The 9223-nt window shown below is 40.4% G+C and overlaps 1 pseudogene; it reads left to right on the forward strand.

Moving 5' to 3' along the window:
• The first annotated feature begins 359 nt into the window (after positions 1–359).
• LOC150004822 (actin-like protein 7B) lies at positions 360–1451 on the forward strand (annotated as a pseudogene).
• The last annotated feature ends 7772 nt before the right edge of the window (positions 1452–9223 follow it).

The raw sequence follows: 9223 nt of genomic DNA on the forward strand, positions 1-9223 counted from the left end.
AAGAAGTCAGGAGGGACACCTAGGGAGCCTTCCCAGATCCTCACCAGACTGCGCAGCTCACGATCCCAATACCTGGGAAAATCAAGCCTCATTGCTTCTGACTGTGCAAACCAGTGGGCTTTGGGGCAAAGGCAGAAACTGTCAGTCTCTCAGCAGAGTCTGCTTGTTTAAAGGGTCTCCATGGTCCTAGAACAACTGCAGACCCATCCACTCTGGGAATGACAGCCAGGGCAGCAGCTAGAGAAGCAATAGTTCAATACGGAAATGGAAGAAGTGCCTGGAAAAGGGGAGAGTGCTGGGCAAGTGACATTGTTCCCTCTTAGACCCCTCCCCCACATATAGCGAGAACACGGTGAAACATGTCGCCCTGTACTGATGAATACCTGGGCTCACAGTACTGTAAGTGTTGCTATGCAGGAGAGCTGAGGCCCACCTACTTCATCTCCTCCATGGTGGGCAAGTGCCACTCCGAGGCAGCTGATGTGGGCAACGCCCGCAAGGAGACCTATGTGGGCCATGAGCTGCTCAATGTGGAGGCTCCTCTAAGGCTGGTTAACCCTCTGAAGTACGGCGTTATGGTGGACTGGGACTGCGTCCAGAGCATCTGGGAGTACATTTTCCACACAGTCATGAAGATCCCCCCTGAGGAGTACGCTGTGCTGGTCTCCAAACCGTGGCTCATCCCCAGCAGCAACTGCGAGAAGTATGCGGAGCTCCGTGTTGGAGGCCTTCGGCATGCCCGCCATGCACGTGGCGTCCCAGCGCTGCTGTCCATCTACTCTTATGGCAAGACCATGGGGCTGGTGGTGGAGAGCGGGCATGGTGTCTCGCACGTGGTCCCTATCTCAAAGGGCAACGTGCTGCCAGGCCTGATGGGCTGCGCCAACTGCTGGGAGCGACCTCACCAACTACCTGTGGCAGCTGCTCAACGAGGCCGGCCACACGTTCACTGACGACCACCTGCACATAGTGGAGCACATCAAGAAGACACGCTGCTTTGTTGCCCGAGAAAGAGCTTGTCTGGGCCTGGAGGAGCTGCGCGTGGACTACAGCTCCCCGAGGGCAAGCTCATCACCATTGGCTGTGAGCGCTTCCAGTGCGCCGAGATGCACTTCAAACCCAGCCTGGTGAGCAGCAAAAAGCCTGGCCTCCCTGTACTCACAGCCACTTGCCTGGGCCACCGCCAGAAGTCAGGCTTCAAAGAGGAGATGGCCGCCAACGTGCTGCTATGTGGTGGCTGCACCATGCTCGATGGCATCCCCAGGCGCTTCCAGAAGGAGCTGAGCCTCTTGTGCCTCGGGGACAGCACCACTGTGGCTGCTGCACCTGAGAGGAAGACCTCTGTGTGGACGGGAGGCTCCATCCTGGCATCCCTGAAGGTGTTCCAGCAGCTCTGGGTGAGCAAGGAAGAGTTTGAGGAGCAGGGCAGTGCAGCCATCCACAAGTGCTGAGCGGTGGTACCCAGATTGGCCAGGCCTTGGGGGCGACATCAGGTCACTCTATACATTTACAGAATTTCACAGCTTACCTAAGACACAGAGGTAAACAAACACAGGAGCCTGTTAAGATGAGGAGGCAGAGAAGTATGACCCAAAAGAAGGAATGGGAGATAGCTAACCTAACAGATGTGAGATAGCCAACTCAACAAATGCAGAATTCAAAACACTGGTGATAAGGATGCTCACAGGCTTGACACATATGCTTACCTATGGCAAACGCATAAGAGAAGTGAAGGCTATGCTAAATGAAACAAAGGAAAATCCACACAAAACCAATCATGAAGGGAAGATAACTGGGGTTCCAGTCAGTGATTTGGAATATAAGGAAGAAAAAAATAGTCAACCAGTACAGAATGAGGAAACAAGAATTGAAAAAAATGAGGAAAGGCTTGGGAACCTCTGGGACAACTTTAAACATGCCAACATCTGAGTCATGGGGGTGCCAGAAGGAGAAGAGGAAGAGCAAGAAATTGAAAACTTATGTGAAAAAATAATGGAGGAAAACTTCCCAAATTTTGAGAAGGCTGTAGACATACAAGTCCAGGAAGCACAGAGAGTCCCAGGTGAGCTGGACCCAGAGGGGACCACACCAAGGCACATCATAATTAAAATGCTAAAGGTGAAAGATAAAGAGAGAATCCTAAAAGTAGCAAGAGAGAAGTGGAGAGTTACCTACAAAGGGTTACCTATAAGACTGTCAGCTGAGTTCTCAAAAAACTTTGCAGGAGAGAAGGGACTGGCAAGCAGTATTCAATGTGATGAAAAGCAAGGACTTACAACCAAGATTACTCTATCCAGCAAAGCTATCATTTAGAATAGAAGGGCAGATGAAGTGCTTCCCAGGCAAGGTAAAGCTAAAGGAGTTCATCATCACCAAGCCATTATTATATGAAATGTCAAAGGTACTTACTTATGTAAAAGAAGATCCAAACTATGAACACTAAAATGACAACAAACTCACAACTATCAACTGAATCTAAAAAATAAAAAAAATAAGAAAAACTAAGCAAACCAGAATAGGAACAGAATCATAGGTATGGGGATCATTTGGAGGGTTATCAGCTGGGAGGGGGAAGGGGAAGAAATGGGAAAATGGTGCAGGGATCAAGAAGCATAACTGGTTGGTACAAAATAGACAGGAGGAAGTTAAGAATACTATAGGAAAGGGTGAAGTCAGAGAACTTATATGCACAACCCATGGACATGAACTAAGGGGGGTGGGATTGATGAGGGGAAGCGTGGAGTTAGTGGGCAGAGGGGAGCAAATGGGAAAAAATTGGTACTACTGTAACAACATAATCAATAAAATATACTTTAAAAAAAGTCAGACATTATTTTTGCACCAATCTTATCATGCCAGTGGGCCCACAGTAGGTCTAACCATGCCCTCTTTTAACCTCAGGCTTTCAGATAAGTTTTAATAACTTTGAACTCAAAAGAGTAGAGGCCTCAGTGTCAGGATTTTTTGGTTGCAAGCAACAAAACAACTGATTCTTGCCAATCTAAGCAAAACACAAAACAAAAACAAACCAAGACTTAGTGGAAAGACAGCTAGTATTGGGTTGGCCAAAAAGTTCAGTTGGTTTTTTTCTTAAGATGGCTCTAGTAGCATTTAGTTGTTTTTAACTTCATCTGAAACAATTTTGTTAGATTGTACAATGATAGCTGTCATATCAATGTGCATTTAAAAAAACATATAACAATTTTTGAATTTTAGTGTAGCCATTTTAATATCGAAGATGGAAGAAAATAAGCGACATTTTTGGCATATTATACTTTACTATTTCAAGAAAGACATAAATGCAAGTGAAACTAAAAAAAATGATTTGTGTTGTGTATGGAGAAGGTGATGTTACTGAATGGTTGAACATGTCAAAAGTGGTTTGTAAAAATTTGTGCTTGGAATTTCTTGCTGGACAGTGCTTCACGGTTGGGTAGACCAGTTGATGTTGATAGCGATGAAATCGAGACATCATTAATTGAGAACAATCAATGCTATACTAAATGGGAGACAGCTGACATACCCAAAATATCCAAAGCAATAAAGTTGTTGGTGAAAATGAAAAAGGTGTCTTATTTTATGGAAAAAAACCATATGAACTTTCTGGCCAACCCAATATTTTGAAGGACAGGAATATAGACAGGTCCTGGAATGAAACCTAGGCATTAGGAACCAGCGAATATTAAGAAGTGCTTTTGAAATAATTATTCTTCGGCTTTTTTTTTTTTTTTTTGTCCTGTTTTTCAGTTCATGCTTCAGATTCTAAAGAGATCATGGGATTGAGTTTGTTTAAGTCATGTGAACATACCAGGGCTAGGTGAGGCTGTGTTTGACAGTCTACCAAGACTTCTTTCAATGGGTTCTGCACATTCAAACGGGAATCAGAGTGCTGTTACCTTACAAAGCAAGAATGCTGTGAAATCTATTTTGTCTGAAGTAAGTATTGCCACCCCAGCTTTTTTTCATGTCCATTTGCTTGAAATATTTTTTTTTCCATCCCTTCACTTTCAGTCTGTGTAGATCTTTTGTTCTGAGGTGGCTCTCTTGTAGACAGCAAAGAATGCTCATCAGGCAACAACACCAGATGTCCACATGGTTCCTTTCTTTCCAAGAAGCTGTGAGTATACAAGGATTCTGAACAGGTTAGGGAGTTTGGTACAATTCCCTCCTTTTCTCTGAAGCCAATTGTGTGGTGGCCAGGGTGGCCAGAATGTATCTGTTTTTACAACTGGAGACCAAGGTTTGGTCAAAATATCCTGTTCATCATATTCTTTTAGATTACACTACATTTTATAATATCAGACTTTTATTTACAGTACATCTGAAATTTAAAACCAATATGCTGAAATTTGTTTTCACAGTTATAGCCCCCTTCAAAGCTGCAGATTTTTTTGAGACCAAAACATAGAATATGTCAGGAAGGAAATAACCTAAGCTTGGTAATGCCCAGAGAAATGGTCATGCACGCAATGTATTAGAGAAAACACGAAAGCAATTTTATTTTAGTTTATTTTTTCTTTTTATTGAACTTATCGGGGTGACACTGGTTAACAAAATTCTACAGGTTTCAGGTGCACAATTCTACAACACATAATCTGTGCATGGTATTGTGTGTTCACCACCCCCAGTCAAGTCTCTGTCCATCACCAATAGCTCCCCTATATCCTTCTCTACCTCCCCCAATCACCACACTGTGTCTGTGTTTATGAGTTTTTTCTCTTTTGTTCAATCCCCCCATCTGCCCCCCTCTCCCAACAGCTGTCTGTATGCTCTCTATATAGGAGTCTGTCAAATGAAAATGGAAAAACACAATTTTAAATCAGATGCAAAGGTAAAATGGAAATGACACGTATAGAAAGTAGAATCTAGTAATTATAATTCATCAGTCTCCTGATCAGTTGTCTGCTTATTCATTTATTTCTTTTATTTTTTATTTTTTTATTCATTTATTTCTTAATTATCTATCAAGTATATACTCTGAGCCAGGTTTTGCTGGGTGCTGGGTGCTAGAAATGGAAACAATCCCTGACGGTGTGGAGTTTGCACTCTAGCAGGGATCACATTCTAGTTTCAGGTTAACTTAGAAGATAATGTACAGCTTGACTATTTAATATTTCAAATATCCAGGTCCACAGGAAAGTCCAAAAGAATTAATATTTTGCATTTGGGAATTAATATACAGTATTTATTTCTCTCTTTTCTTATGTTTAACTTGTATGCCTATTACCCCTAATTTTATTTTTTCTCTTTAAAACAAAATGGAGAAATTAGGGGAAGAGTCTTCAAACATTGGGATATGAGTCTGTTATCCTCAAGTTGTAGTGAATAATTCTTTCAAGGAATTATTACATTGGAGCTCTCCATGAAGAAAGAGCAACTTTCCCAATACTTGAAAGACCATATTTGTGCTTAGTTTTTTCTTTTTTTTCTTTAATAAAATATATATGTCAAGTTGGCTGTTAAATGCTCCATGTAGTTCAAAAAGAAGTATCAGGAAGCTTCTGAAGCTATTTGCAGCAGCATCTATAACAAGCAAGATCAGAGGTTTGTAGCCCTTGTCCCTTCCTGGTGCCCAGGTCACTCTGAACTGCCCACAGGTGCGCCTGTTGTCCAGGGTAGCACAACCAGGAGGACAGACTTCCCTTCTACCCTGGTCTATTTGCATCCCCAGCACTGAACACTGGCCAGCAGAATTGGTGCTCAGTAAGTATTCGATACAAAAATGAATGAACATAAAAAAGGTTCTTTGAACAAGAGAGGAGTTAATTTAATCCCCCTCTATTTCTAATCAGCTTATTTTTATAGCTCCTTTGATTGATTGTCTGGGAATTGCATTTCAGAATGCTGAAGATCCCAGGGCCCAATAAAAGCAGACAAAGACTTTGGGTGTCCAGAGATCTGTTTTCCGAAAGTAGCACCATGTACTTCTATGATTACATTGAAAGTAAACATCAATGCCTATTTGGCCAGTGCTCCGATTTAATTACAAATTCTTATTGATTATGGGTTACATGTGAACATAACACGATTTGAATTCCAGATGTGTACACTTGAGTTATTATTTTCTGGATAATTTTTGGTACCTCAGATATTTTACTAATTAAGAAAGTTTTCGGCATCTAATAAGCTTAAAGGAGGTTTTCCTATATCAGTGGTGACAAGTGAATTTCATCTTCTGCCAATTTTAAGTGATTGGTTTGCCTGAAATGTCAGATTAAGAAAGATTCTGAGGCTAGCCCTGAATCCTGTAGGGAAGGCTACAACACATGATTATCAATGTCTTCCTTAGCTGACAGAGGTCAGGGGGCGGGGACAGGGGGTAGCACATGTCTCATATAATTTCCATTTTTGCTCTAAAAACTGTATTGTGAGATCAGAAGTATCTCTTTAGTGACTAGAGACTGAATGCAGCCAAGGTCTGCAAACCAGGGGAATGATTAGTAAATACATCAATATTGTTCCATTTTGAAGGAGAGTCATTTGTTATCTTGATGGCAAATGGCCTGAAATGAAATTATCGAGGTAGTCTGGTTCCTTGCTAGAAAGATGAAGACCTAAATGAACACAAAGTTGTTAAGTCCCAGAAGTCACTGATGAGTCTGCTGAACCTGCAAAAAGTGGTTAATAAGCTCGGTGGGGATAAAAAGAGCCCAGGAAATTGTGCCACATAACCACAGTTTAGCAGCTAGTCATCAGCTGTGTGTATTTGGGCAATACAGCCTGCTTGGGACTGTGCCCTCATCTCTAAGATATGGATAATAATACCAACTCTGCAGGTGATAAGTATATATTTAAAAAGGGCCTGCCATAGAGAACTTAAAAAAAAATAGCTTTTTTGCCACAGAGGTGTAAATTGCTGAATTTATTTGAAAATTTTCCTTTTTGTTTGTTTTTATTGATTTTATTATTTTCATTACCATTTAGCCTCCTTATACCCCCTCCCCTTTTCCTTTTTTGCTCAATCACCTCCACCCTCTAACCACCCCCACCCCAAGCTGTCATCTTGCTCTCCATCTGTGAATCTCTCCCATTTTCCTTGTTAGTTCATTTGTTCATTAGATTCCACATATGAGTGAAATCATATGGAATTTTCTTTCTCTGATTGGCTTATTTCACTCAGCATAATGTTCCCCAGGTCCATCCATACTGTCGCAAAGGGTAAAATTTTCTTCTTTTTTATGGCCGAGTAGAACTCCATTGTGTACATATCCCATAGTTGTTTAATCCACTCATCTTTTCGTGGACACTTGGGATGCTTCCATATCTTGGTGACTGTAAATAACGCTGCAGCGAACACAAGGGTGCTTATGTTCTTTTGAATTAGTGTTTTGGGTTCCTTAAGATATATTCCCAGAAGTGGAATAGCTGGGTTGAAAGGCAGATCCATTTTTAATTTTTTGAGGTATCTCCATACTGCTTTCCACAATGGCTGCACTATTCCACCAACAGTGCAAAACCAGCACTCGTTTGTTGATTTATTGATGATGGCCATTCTGATAGGTGTGAGATTTCTCATTGTGGTTTTACTTTGAATTTCTCTGATGATTAGTGATGTGGAGCATCTTTTCATGTGCCTATTGGCCATCTGTATGTCCTCTTTGAAGAAGTGTCCATTCAGGTCCTTTGCCCATTTTTAATGTTTTGTGTGTGTGTGTGTGTGTGTTAATTTTGTAAATATTTTATAAATTTTGGACATTATCCCCTTATCAGATGTATCAGCAAATATGTTCTCCCATGCTATGGGTTGTCCTTCTATTTTGTTGATGATTCCCTTTGCTGTTCAATAACTTTTTAGTTTAATATAGTTCCATTTATGTATTTATTTATTTTGTTTCCTTTGCCTGGGGAGACATATCTGATAAAGTATTGCTACAAGCAATGTATGAGATTTTCATGTCTATGTTTTCTTCTATGACTTTTATGCTTTCAGGTCTAACATTGAAATCTTTGATTCATTTTGAGTTTACTCTTGTGTGTGGTGTAAGAAAGTGGTCTAGTTTCATTTTTCTGCACGTATCTGTCCAATTTTCCCAGCACCACTTATTGAATAAACTATCTTTTTCTGAAGTATATTTTATTGATTATGCCATTAGAGTGGTCCCCATTTTTCCCCCTTTGTCCCCTTCCACCTGGTACCTGTTTCTTCCAACAATCCCTGCCCCCTTAGTTCATGTTTATGGGTCATGCATGTAAGTTGCTTGGCTTTGCCCTTTCTTATACTATTTTGAACATCTCCCTGTCTTTAGCCCATTGTTTGTGCTTGCTTCTTTTGTTGAATATTAATTGACTATAAAGGTGTGGGTTTATTTCTGGACTCTATTCTGTTCCATTGATCTATGTGTTTGTTTTTATACCAGTACCATACTGTTTTGATTACTATGACCTTATAATATGGTTTGATATTCGGTAGTGTGATTCCTCCAACCTTGTTCTTTCTCAGGATCACTGTTGCTATGCAGGGCCATTTGTGGTTTCATATAAAGTTTTAAAATATTTGTTCTAGTTCTGTGAAATACATCATTAGAATCTTGATAGGAATTGTATTGAACCTATAGATTGTTTTGGGTAGTATGGACATTTTAGTGATGTTAATATTTCCTATCCATGAACACAGTATGTGCTTCCACTTATTTGTATCTTCTTCAGTTTCTTTCTTCAGCGTATTATAATTTTCTGAGTACAGGTCTTTTACATCTTTGGTTAGGTTTATTGCTAAGTATTTTATTCTTTTTGTAGCAATTGTGAATGGGATTGTTTTCTTAATTTCCCATTCTGTCAGTTCGTTATTGGCTTATAAAAATACAACTGATTTCTGGATATTAATTTTGTATCTTGCTACTTTGCTGAATTTATTTATCAGTTCTAGTAGTTTCTTGGTGGAATTTTTTGGGTTCTCTATGTACAGTGTTGTGTCATATGCAAATAATGACAGTTTTACTTCTTCCTTTCTAATTTGGATGCCTTTTGTATCTTCTTGTCTCATTGCTGGGGTTAGGACTTCAGTACTATGCTGAATAGGAGAGGTGAAAGTGGACATTCCTGTTTCGTTCCCAGTCTTAAGAGGAATGCTTGTAGTTTCTGTATGTTGAGTATGATGCTGGCACTGGGTTTGTCATATATGGCTTTTATTATGTTTAGATATGTTCTCTCTATTCCCACTTTGCTGAGAACTTTTGTCATAGATGGATGTTGGATGTTATCAAATGCTTTTTTGCGTCTATTG

Source organism: Furipterus horrens, unplaced genomic scaffold (genome assembly GCF_987537825.1).
Source record: "Furipterus horrens unplaced genomic scaffold, mFurHor1.1.pri manual_scaffold_7, whole genome shotgun sequence".
Classification (NCBI taxonomy): Eukaryota; Metazoa; Chordata; class Mammalia; order Chiroptera; family Furipteridae; genus Furipterus; species Furipterus horrens.